Source organism: Somniosus microcephalus, chromosome 10, assembly GCF_052327205.1.
Source record: "Somniosus microcephalus isolate GS21.2 chromosome 10, FLI_Smic_1.0, whole genome shotgun sequence".
Lineage (NCBI taxonomy): Eukaryota > Metazoa > Chordata > Chondrichthyes > Squaliformes > Somniosidae > Somniosus > Somniosus microcephalus.
The window spans coordinates 51,794,459-51,806,854 of record NC_140996.1 but is presented as its reverse complement, the minus strand read 5'-3'; positions in this window follow the sequence as shown (position 1 = coordinate 51,806,854).

Here is a 12,396-nt window from a genome sequence, read left to right as displayed (position 1 = left end):
GGGAACGGTTGGGGAACAATACCCACCGGAAGATTACAGGGACCCACGGAGGATTAAGTGTGTTTTGGGACAAGTGGTGGGAACCAGATCAAGGGATTTGTATCTGTATGTGGGGTCAGAGAGGGTCTGCCCCGCAGGCATATCCATTGTTTTCCACTGGCAGTGGCAAGACGGGGATGAAGGGGATGAAGTGGGATGCCAGCCGGAAGGTGTGCGCGGTCCCATTCTCCCCAATCCCAGTCAATGCCATTGAGCTTGTGACCTGCCCCCGTAAGCCCCTGCCCACGGCGCAGGTTGCGAGGTTACCCAGGGAAGGGTGCCCCACCACCACCAAGGGACCAGGGAATGGACTGGTACTAGTACCTACTGATCAGGTGCTGTACCAGGGGGTACTCTATGCGGTAGCCTCTGTGATTTTAAATCTCACCGAGGCACATCTGCCGGTGTGGTGCCCCAAAGGAACAGAGCAGCTATACCAGGCCCTAATAAAGGACATCTTCAGGAAGTTTTATGAGTTCGATTTTGCCAATGTCGACAAAACCGAACTGTACACCACACACCGCGAGTTTTTGGGTAATGCAGGGAGAGAAAGAAGGGGAGTATGGAATGATGTTTTTACTGCATTTAACACTGGGTCCTCTGTCATCAACAGTTTGGATGACATAGAGCTGCAGACCCAGATAAACGGTTTAAAAACACAGTTAAGGAAGATATTAATATATGAGAACAAGGTAGTGGGCTCGGAGTTGCATGAGGACCAGGCCATGATGGTCCATTTAAAGGAGATCATAGCAGAGTTGGAGAAGCATGCAAAGATGGTAAATGCCCTCATAAGGGAGGACAGAAATGCTTCTGACCAGGCTGCGCAGAATGAGGTGTGCGTGCTGTATGGGGCGTGGTTGCTGGGCGTGGGCCGCAGTAATCTGGAGGATTTAAAACAGGGTTTAGTCCCCTCCTGGATCAGCAGCAAACACATCGCAGCCCTCCATCCATTTGAGAATGCATTAAGCCCGTGCCAACTCCGGCTAGCTTCCGACGCCTACCCAGTCCCAGTGTATTGTGGACGGTCCAACCACACCATCATGGGAGTAGTAGTTAGGATGCCGGTCATGGGTGGGACAGCCCGACCCACACCGGTATACAGGGTAGAGAACATTGGAGTCATTCAAGGGGGTGCACACATTCGTTTCACAACAGTCCCACCTTACGTCATAAAGTGGGAGCACGCTATGACAGGTACTGACCTCTCAGGGTGCCGGAGCTGGGGAGCACACATAATCCTGTGTCCCCAGCGCTTGAATGCCTATTCAAAACCACAGTGCGGGTTCAGAGCTGCTGGCGCAAAGCCTATAAAGTGTACCATGGAGGCAATGGCACAAGGCCATATTCCCCCACAGCTAGCATATATAGGAGGTGGGACATATTGTGTCACCACAGAAGTATCCCACTACCAGCATGGACAGCATAGCTGTTGTCCAGTTAGTGACAGCAGTTTCTGTTTTAAACCTGAGGCAGAAGTTCAAGTGGCCCAGGAGCGAATTGTTCCCATTCCTGAACCCTCCACTGTTCACCTCACTGTGAAGGAGAATTTTACCAATTTGCAGAAGTATGTAGCACATTTTGGCTATGAAATTCCCCCTCTCCCTGAACACCTTACCAAAATACTCAAAGCCATTATAGTTTCACAGAAACATTTTTACACTCTAGAGCAGAAAACAGTAGTGATAGGGGCTAAGATATTGGATATTGTGATTCCACCCTGGTGGGACATTTTCAATAACATAGAGGTCACTTCGTGGATCAGACTGGCTTCCCACATTCTCGTGGTTTGCCAGTTAGGGATAGTGTTGTATCTAGTCTGCATCCAGTGCAAGGGAAAAGGTCCGTTGTTAGAGTTCCAAAACTAGAGGATCTGGAAGGAGCATTATGTGAAGGTGGAGGGAGATACGCCTGTTTGAGTTTTTTCCTTACATTTTTGATTAAAGATTTTTTTATTGTGTTTGTTGTTTTTAATAAAGCTTTTGCGATGCGTTGTTAATAAAGATGTATGTGTACCAAGTGGTGCAGGGGTGTTGGACCCCTCCGTACTTGGATGTGTGTAAACGACTGTAGTTATTCTATGTATACTTATGTACACTACATTTTTGCGGAATGGGAAGTGCATGTGTCATGGGTATATTAGATAGGTAATTACAGGGGAAGGTTGACTATGGAGGGTCAGAAAATTTTGCTCACCTTGTAAGGATTATACTTCAAGCAAGTTTTAATATCACAGGGGGTAGTGTAAGATTCGCAAAATTTCCACATTTCCCCAAGGTTATTAATAAAATGGACCCTATGGACAATTTAAAAAGGGTACCCAAAGATGGTGTCCGCACCTCGTGACCAAAAGCCTGTAAGATTTTAAAAGCCTGGACTCTGCAGCACAGAACAAGCTGCTTTGGGACATCAAAACTTAAAATGCATTTCTGTGAAAAAGACTTTTGTGTTTGAATGGCTAGACAGCTAAGCAAACATTGAATATGCATTTTCGTCAAATTGGAACAGATCAACCCAGTTAGGCCTAAGCATGAGGCCATTAGTTTGTCCACATAAATAATCGGAAACAGCTTAAGGAAGCCATCAAGGCTGCACAGGCCGATTAAAATGCATTAATGACAATACAGCCCGGACATCAGGCAATTAGGTGAAAGAAACGGCCATCTAAAACCAGTTATTTTAGATTGGTACAATCATTTAACACAGCCCACCAAAAGTGAAACAATGGACTGACCTGATTTGGCGCGCAGATAAGGGCCATCGAAAGGAGTATAACTGTAGGCCCTTAGTAGCAATCGCTCTCTGGCTCTCTGCTCGCTCTTCTCCTGACTCTGACTTCTCGTCTGGTCTTGGGCTACCGCCGCTCGTACTTGTGCCCTGGCCTCGTGGCGGGTTCTCTTCTCGATCCCCGCATTTGTTTTTTTCCGCAGTCAAGGACATCCATACCAATTGCGGGTGGGGGACGAGACCCGAGTCCAAAGTCACCCAGGACACCCGGGCCACGAGTGAGGGCAGAGGAAACAAGGCGAGACGGCCCGAGATGAAGAGTAAGGTAGACCCGACAAAGTGCAGAGAAGGGCAGCAGAAGACGCATTAATTAATATCGAGCGCTGAGTTATAAGCTGAAGCTTGGGGAAGAAAATATCTGAGGACAGTGAGACTAAATTGGCTAGTTGAACACTGTGAATGAACTGGCATTAAACGCAGGTGTCCACGCTATAATGAATATACCGGCGTTCCAAGAATGGGTAGGAAAATCTAAGCAGTGAAAACTGCCAACCGTCTCGCTGACGCAACATTACCGCCGACGACCGCCCGAGGGAGAAGAGGAAGACAACCCATCACGGCGAGACAGCGATGGTAGCTGAGGAAAAGAAAGGTGTGTTGCAGCAACAGCTCCAGCACTGCGCCCTGAGACCACGTGGCGATGGAGTACCCCAAAGGGCAAGAGATCAGACCTCAAAATCACAATTGCTAAAACAACAGGCTTTGCTTGGGATTGGTGAGCATGAATTCCTGGCCCCTCATAGCTTAATCTAGTTAGGTATAGGGGTGGGATAAGGATAAGGGGATTGTTAAAGTAATTGTTTTTCCCTCGATGTGCCGTGCGTTCCCCATTCCCTGTATAAGTATAATTATTGTTATAGGCCTGTTATTGTTCTCTACCAGTAATTTTCTCATAAGACTGTTTTTCGTTTCTGTTTTAATAAAATCTTGGTTTTCTTACACCAAACCACCTGTCTACTCGAGTTTTTCTGTATCACCGCCTGTACTTAAGTCTGGTGTCGAGAACCCAGGGGTGTGGGAGCGATTCGAACTGCTCACAGGCAGACAGGGGCATAACTGACTGGGCAAACGCACCACCCGCCACCCCCTACACTCTCTTTCCCACACCAGCCCTTTAGTCACATGTTAATTCTCCTGATCTGTCTGCTTCTATGCCAATTTGCATGTGGCTCGGGCAATAATCCAGAGATTATTGAGGTCCCACTTTTAATTTAGAGCCTAACTCCTGATACTCTTTCAGCAGGACCTTCTCCCTGTTCCTACCTATGTCGTTTGTTCCAACATGCACCACGACAACTGGCTTTTCCAAGTTCCTCTTCAGCTGCCCTTACCCTAACACACCCTTCGGGATTCTCATCCTTGGCTGCAGAGGGCGCTATCTATCCCCCTAATTATAGAGTCGCCTATCACTGCCACATTTCTATTCGCTCTTCCCCCCCGCCCCCGTCCTTGGACAGTCTTTTGCGCCATGGTGCCTTGGTTTGCACTGTGGTTGTCCTCCCTGCAGTCTTTCTCCTTGTCCTCACAGGTAGCGAGTACATCACACCTGTTGGCCAGGACCAGTGTCTGTGGGACCTCCTTCTCAACCTCTCCTAAATCCCCGCTACCCATCTCCCTAACAGTCACACCCTCCCTTTCCTGAACCTGTGCTTTCCTCTGGGGTGTTACTGTATTGTGGCTAAAACTATTCAGAAATTCCCTCCCTCCCTTATGTGTCAGAGTGTATCCAACTCACACTGCAGCTCAATGACTCTGAGCCGGAGAGATTCGAGACGGAGACATCTCCTGCAGACGTGTTTGTCGGGACAGTCTCGCTGTCCATAAACTCCCACATACTGAAGTCCAGACCCACAACCTGCCCTGCCATATCTTAGTCTAGCCTTATTTTATTTATTTAATTAAAGCTTTTATTCAACAATTATTTACAGTTATATTAATTGGTTTAACTAGTTAAGCTATGAATTTAATACAATATGTTATAGTTTCCCGCTCCTAGTTTAAACTACTGTCTTAGTTTAGAGAGAAGAAAAAACCCTTGATAGTCACCAACCAATCACCTACCTGCTGTCCTGTGATGTCACACCTTGTTTATTTTTGGAAATTGTGGAAGGATCCACCGCTGCTGCCTCAGGTTCGGTCCGTGCTGTTCCTCCCCTCTCTCCTTTGTGTTCCACCGCTCCTCCGATTAGGACCGTGCTGTTCCTCCGCTCTCTCCTTTATGTTCTGTAAGATTCACAAAATTAATATTGTCAGATAAGGGTCCTTTGGCAGAAGAGGCCTTTACTTTTAAAGACTGTTTTAAAAGAAGCCTAGAAAAGGGACACACAAAATGGCCGCCAGACCCCGTGGCTAGCTTTCTGGACACTTTAAAAAGGTTCCTGCAATCCCCAGACAGCCTTTGTGGATTCAGCCCACAGTAAGTTCTGGAAGGCCGTTTTGGAGAAAACGAAACCAGACACAGCCACATACATATGGATTGGATGCAGATCCAGTCAGATCGGCCTGTAGATAAAGGCCATCTAAATGTTTACCCAGACAAAGGGAAACAGTTTTATATTCATAAGGGGAGCATCAAAGACCCATTAAAGACATCAAGAAGACATTCAAAACAATACAAGGTCATTCCAGACCAGAGATGGCCATCACCGGCCATCCCGAAAGCAGTTTAAATATAATAACTACCCAGTTGTGATACAAGCCCGCCAAAAGTTAAACAAAGACTAACCTTGATTCGGCGGGAGATAAAGGCTTCTTTGAGAAGTATAACTGGAGTCCCGGGTAACCATCGGGAGATCATCAACAAACCCCGGGCCGTTGATGAGACAAAGGACAGCAGCCCTACAGAAGAAATCTAGCTGAAAATGGTAATCAGCTAGACTCCGCGAAGAGACCTCTTCAACCATGGTCAAACAGGTGGTCGCCGTCCCCGCCGACGTCCAGTCCTGCCAGTGTCCAGCCTGTCCGTGACCTTCACCTCGAGGAAGAAGAGAGAGTGTCGCAGCCTGCAGCGCTGACCACGTGGAGACAGGACGCCTGAAAGGATCAAAACGCAGACCTGTTTCAAAACTCTATACTTTCTGTAATGAAATCTGTTTGTCTTGCCTGTATTCGTTCTTGCCTGTATTCGTTTTGCACTCATGTATATTACCCTCCCCCACACGGTGTATAGTTTCACTTCCTCTTTCCTGACTAACCTGGAAGATTCCAGGTCTTGGCTCTTGGCTCCGCCCCTGACTTCCCTTACATAAAGATCCCAGGATCTGTATGACTCATTCCTGCGAGCCAGTCAGTGTGTTGAGATGTTAGCTCTGATCTTAGTGATTAAAAGCCAACTTGTTAAAGTCTTTGGCCTAGAAATTCGGTAGGCTTAGCGCCGCTTTTGAGGCGCTAGAGGGCCTAGCGCCGGAGTTATGGCCAGTTTGGAAATTGAGTGGGTCCCTAAATCGGTGTTAGGCCGTTAGCGCTGCGCCGGCACCGATGACGTCATCGGTGAGCGCAGCGTCCCGGTTGCCATGGTAACCCGCCCGAACTCCGAAATTGACTTGCGGCCGCCTCGCCCGTGGCAGCCGCAAGCAACGTTCTGGCAGAGGTGCCTTACTGGACTTTGCGCCAGCGCATTAAAGGCCCCGCGGCGGCCGGCCGCTTTCCCGCCGGCCGCCTGGCCGCAGCTCCCTCCCCGGACTTCTCCCCCCCCCCCGGGACAGATGCAAGCCCGGCACTTGTCCGAGGTGCCGAGCTCATTTTTACAATGATTTTCGCGGGCCGCGGCCGGGTGCAGGCAGCTCCTCCTTAAGGGAAGGAGGAGGCCTGCACTTCCTGAACCTGCCGCACCGCAGCGGGCGCCGAAGCGCCGGAATAGCGCCGCAATTCAGCACGTAGCGCCAGTTTTCAGGCGCAAACAGCTTTCAGCAGCGCCGGCAGCCGTTTGGGCGCAGAACTAGTGAATTTTTGGCCCGCCCAGCGCGACTTAGCTCCGGCACTAACTTCCGGCGCTAAAGCCGTCGCTGCGCCAAAACCCAATTTCTAGGCCTATAACTTCTAGTTTTGTGGTTATTGAAGGCACATCACTTTCCAACTGGATTGGTGAGCATGTTTCTGGCCCCTCACAATCTGATCTAGCTAGGTTAGGGGGTGGGCATTTTAGGGGTAATGAGTTGTTGTCCCTCGATGTTCCATGTGCTTCCCCATTTCATGATGACTGCTGTAAAGTATAATATGCCTGTATGTATCTCAGTTAGTAATGAATTATGAATTTGTTTTTCCCTCCCATGTACCCTTTTATTGACTTGCATTTGATTTGTTTTACTCTATGCAATAAAGTTTCACTTCATTTCCATTAAACCTGGCCTATTGAGTGTTCTCTACATTGTAGTTCCTGCATCCAAGTCCAGTGTCAAAACCTTAGGGGTGAGTGGGTCGAACCACTCAAGGTTTTACTGTGCAAGAGAGAGAGAGAGAGAGAGACAGGCCTCTAGAGAGAGAAACCTCTGCGATCTGAAAATCCATTACAGTTACACCGCTCCTCCGATTCCGTCCGTGCTGTTCCTCCGCTCTCTCCTTTATGTTCCACTGCTCCTCCGATTAGGACCGTGCTGTTCCTCCGCTCTCTCCTTTATGTCCCACCACTGCCTCCGATTCGGTCCGTGCTGTTCCTCCGCTCTCTCCATAATGTTCCACTGCTGCCTCCGATTCGGTCCGTGCTGTTCCTCCGCTCTCTCCTTTATGTTCCACTGCTGCCTCTGATTAGGTCCGTGCTGTTCCTCCGCTCTCTCCTTTATGTACCACCGCTCCTCCGATTATGACCATGCTGTTCCTCCGCTCCCTCCTTTATGTCCCACCGCGGCTTCCGATTCGGTCCGTGCTGTTCCTCCGCTCTCTCCTTTATGTTCCACCGCTGCCTCCAATTTGGTCCGTGCTGTTCCTCCGCTCTCTCCTTTATGTTCCACCGCTCCTCCGATTAGGACCGTGCTGTTCCTCCACTCTCTCCTTTATGTTCCGCCGCTCCTCCGATTAGGACCGTGCTGTTCCTCCGCTCTCTCCATTATGTTTCACCGCTCCTCCGATTAGGACCGTGCTGTTCCTCCACTCTCTCCTTTATGTTCCACCGCACGTCCGATTCAGTCCGTGCTTTTCCTCCGCTCTCTCCTTTATGTTCCACCGCTGCCTCTGATTAGGTCCGTGCTGTTCCTCTGCTTTCTCCTTTATGTTCCACTGCTGCCTCCGATTCGGTCCGTGCTGTTCCTCCGCTCTCTCCTTTATGTTCCACCGCTGCCTCTGATTAGGACCGTGCTGTTCCTCCGCTCTCTCCTTTATGTACCACCGCTCCTCCGACTAGGACCATGCTCTTCCTCCGCTCTCTCCTTTATGTCCCACCGCGGCCTCCGATTCGGTCCGTGCTGTTCCTCCTCTCTCTCCTTTATGTTCCATCGCTGCCTCCGATTCGGTCCGTGCTGTTCCTCCGCTCTCTCCTTTATGTTCCACCGCTCCTCCGATTAGGACCGTGCTGTTCCTCCACTCTCTCCTTTATGTTCCACCGCTCCTCCGATTAGGACCGTGCTGTTCCTCCGCTCTCTCCATTATGTTCCACCGCTCCTCCGATTAGGACCGTGCTGTTCCTCCACTCTCTCCTTTATGTTCCACCGCTCCTCCGATTCAGTCCGTGCTTTTCCTCCGCTCTCTCCTTTACGTTCCACCGCTGCCTCCGATTCGGTCCGTGCTGTTCCTCCACTCTCTCCTTTATGTTCCACCGCTGCCTCTGATTAGGACCGTGCTGTTCCTCCGCTCTCTCCTTTATGTTCCACTGCTCCTCCGATTAGGACCGTGCTGTTCATCCGCTCTCTCCTTTATGTTCCACTGCTCCTCCGATTAGGACCGTGCTGTTCCTCCGCTCTCTCCTTTATGTTCCACTGCTGCCTCCGATTAGGTCCGTGCTGTTCCTCCGCTCTCTGCTTTATGTCCCACCGCTGCCTCCGATTAGGACCGTGCTGTTCCTCCGCTCTCTCCTTTATGTCCCACCGCTCCTCCGATTACGTCCGTGCTGTTCCTCTGCTCACTCCTTTATGTTCCACTGCGGCCTCCGATTAGGATCGTGCTGTTCCTGCGCTCTCTCCTTTATGTCCCACCGCTCCTCCGATTAGGACCGTGCTGTTCCTCCGTTCTCTCCTTTATGTCCCACCGCTCCTCCGATTCGGTCCGTGCTGTTCCTCCGCTCCCTTCTTTATGGTCCACTGCTCCTCAGATTCGGTCCGTGCTGTTCCTCCGGTCTCTCCTTTATGTCCCACCGCTCCTCCGATTCAATCCGTGCTGTTCCTCCGCTCTCTCCTTTATGTTCCACCGCTGCCTCCGATTAGGTCCGTGCTGTTCGTCCGCTCTCTCCTTTATGTCCCACTGCGGCCTCCGATTAGGACCGTGCTGTTCCTCCGCTCTCTCCTTTATGTTCCACCGCTGCCTCCGATTAGGACCGTGCTGTTCCTCCGCTCTCTCCTTTATGTCCCACCGCTGCCTCAGATTCGGCCCGTGCTGTTCCTCCGCTCTCTCCTTTATGTTCCACCGCTCCTCCGATTAGGACCGTGCTGTTCCTCCGCTCTCTCCATTATGTCCCACCACGGCCTCCGATTCGGTCCGTGCTGTTCCTCTGCTCTCTCCTTTATGTTCCACTGCTCCTCCGATTAGGACCGTGCTGTTCCTCCGCTCTCTCCTTTATGTTCCACCGCTCCTCCGATTCAGTCCGTGCTTTTCCTCCGCTCTCTCCTTTATGTTCCAGCGCTGCCTCTGATTAGGTCCGTGCTGTTCCTCCACTCTCTCCTTTATGTTCCACCGCTGCCTCTGATTAGGACCGTTCTGTTCCTCCGCTCTCTCCTTTATGTACCACCGCTCCTCCGATTAGGACCGTGCTGTTCCTCCGCTCTCTCCATTATGTTCCACCGCTCCTCCGATTAGGACCGTGCTGTTCCTCCACTCTCTCCTTTATGTTCCCCCGCTCCTCCGATTCAGTCCGTGCTTTTCCTCCGCTCTCTCCTTTATGTTCCACCGCTGCCTCTGATTAAGACCGTGCTGTTCCTCCGCTCTCTCCTTTATGTTCCACTGCTGCCTCCGATTCGGTCCGTGCTGTTCCTCCACCCTTTCCATTATGTTCCACCGCTGCCTCTGATTAGGATTGTGCTGTTCCTCCGCTCTCTCCTTTATGTTCCACTGCTCCTCCGATTAGGACCGTGCTGTTCCTCTGCTCTCTCCTTTATGTTCCACCGCTCCGCTGATTAGGTCCGTGCTGTTCCTCCGCTCTCTCCTTTATGTTCCACCGCTCCTCCGATTAGGACCGTGCTGTTCCTCCGCTCTCTCCATTATGTCCCACCGCGGCCTCCGATTCGGTCCGTGCTGTTCCTCCGCTCTCTCCTTTATGTTCCACCGCTCCTCCGATTAGGACCGTGATGTTCCTCCGCTCTCTCCTTTATGTCCCACCGCGGCCTCCGATTTGTTCTGTGCTGTTCCTCCGCTCTCTCCTTTATGTTCCACCGCTGCCTCCGATTCGGTCCGTGCTGTTCCTCCGCTCTCTCCTTTATGTTCCACTGCTCCTCCGATTAGAACCGTGCTGTTCCTCCGCTCTCTCCTTTATGTTCCACCGCTCCTCCGATTAGGACCGTGCTGTTCCTCCGCTCTCTCCATTATGTTCCACCGCTCCTCCGATTAGGACCGTGCTGTTCCTCCACTCTCTCCGTTATGTTCCACCGCTCCTCCGATTAGGACCGCGCTGTTCCTCCGCCCTCTCCTTTATGTTCCAGCGCTGCCTCTGATTAGGTCCGTGCTGTTCCTCCACTCTCTCCTTTATGTTCCACTGCTGCCTCCGATTCGGTCCGTGCTGTTCCTCCACTCTCTCCTTTATGTTCCACCGCTGCCTCTGATTAGGACCGTTCTGTTCCTCCGCCCTCTCCTTTATGTACCACCGCTCCTCCGATTAGGACCATGCTGTTCCTCCGCTCTCTCCTTTATGTCTCACCGCGGCCTCCGATTAGGACCGTGCTGTTCCTCCGCTCTCTCCTTTATGTTCCACTGCTGCCTCCGATTCGGTCCGTGCTTTTCCTCCGCTCTCTCCTTTATGTCCCACCGCTGCCTCCGATTAGGACCATGCTGTTCCTCCGCTCACTCCTTTATGTCCCACCGCTCCTCCGATTAGGTCCGTGCTGTTCCTCCGCTCTCTCCTTTATGTTCCACCGCGGCCTCCGATTAGGACCGTACTGTTCCTCCGCTCTCTCCTTTATGCCCCACCGCTCCTCCGATTAGGACCGTGCTGTTCCTCCGTTCTCTCCTTTATATCCCACCGCTCCTCCGATTCGATCCGTGCTGTTCCTCCGCTCTCTCCTTTATGGTCCACTGCTCCTCAGATTCGGTCCGTGCTGTTCCTCCGCTCTCTCCTTTATGTCCCACCGCTCCTCCGATTCGGTCCGTGCTGTTCCTCCGCTCTTTCCTTTATGTTCCACTGCTCCTCTGATTCGGTCCGTGCTGCTCCTCCGCTCTCTCCTTTATGTCCCACCGCACCTCCGATTAGGACCGTGCTGTTCCTCCGCTCTCTCCTTTATGTCCCACCGCGGTTTCCGATTCAGTCCGTGCTGTTCCTCCGCTCTCTCCTTTATGTTCCACCGCTGCCTCCGATTAGGTCCGTGCTGTTCCTCCGCTCTCTCCTTTATGTCCCACTGCTGCCTCCGATTAGGTCCGTGCTGTTCCTCCGCTCTCTCCTTTATGTCCCATCGCGGCCTCCGATTAGGTCCGTGCTGTTCCTCTGCTCTCTCCTTTATGTTCCACCGCTGCCTCCGATTAGTTCCATGCTGTTCCTCCGCGCTCTCCTTTATGTCCCACCGCTGCCTCCGATTAGGACCGTGCTGTTCCTCCGCTCTCTCCTTTATGTTCCACCGCTCCTCTGATTAGGACCGTGCTGTTCCTCCGCTCTCTCCTTTATGTCCCACCGCTGCCTCATATTCGGTCTGTGATGTTCCTCCGCTCGCTCCTTTATGTTCCACCGCTCCTCCGATTAGGACCGTGCTGTTCCTCCGCTCTCTACATTATGTCCCGCCGTGGCCTCCGATTCGGTCCGTGCTGTTCCTCCGCTCTCTCCTTTATGTTCCACCGCTCCTCCGATTAGGACCGTGCTGTTCCTTCGCTCTCTCCTTTATGTCCCACCGCTGCCTCCGATTAGGACCGTGCTGTTCCTCCGCTCTCTCCGTTATGTTCCACCGCTCCTCCGATTCGGTCCGTGCTGTTCCTCCGCTCTCTCCTTTATGTCCCACCGCTGCCTCCGATTCAGTCCGTGCTGTTCCTCCGCTCTCTCCTTTATGTTCCACCGCTGCCTCCGATTAGGACCGTGCTGTTCCTCCACTCTCTCCTTTATGTTCCACCGCTCCTCCGATTAGGACCGTGCTGTTCCTCCGCTCTCTCCTTTATGTTCCACCGCTCCTCCGATTAGGACCGTGCTGTTCCTCCGCTCTCTCCTTTATGTTCCACCGCTGCCTCCGATTAGGACCGTGCTGTTCCTCCGCTCTCTCCTTTATGTCCCACCGCTCCTCCGATTAGGACCGTGCT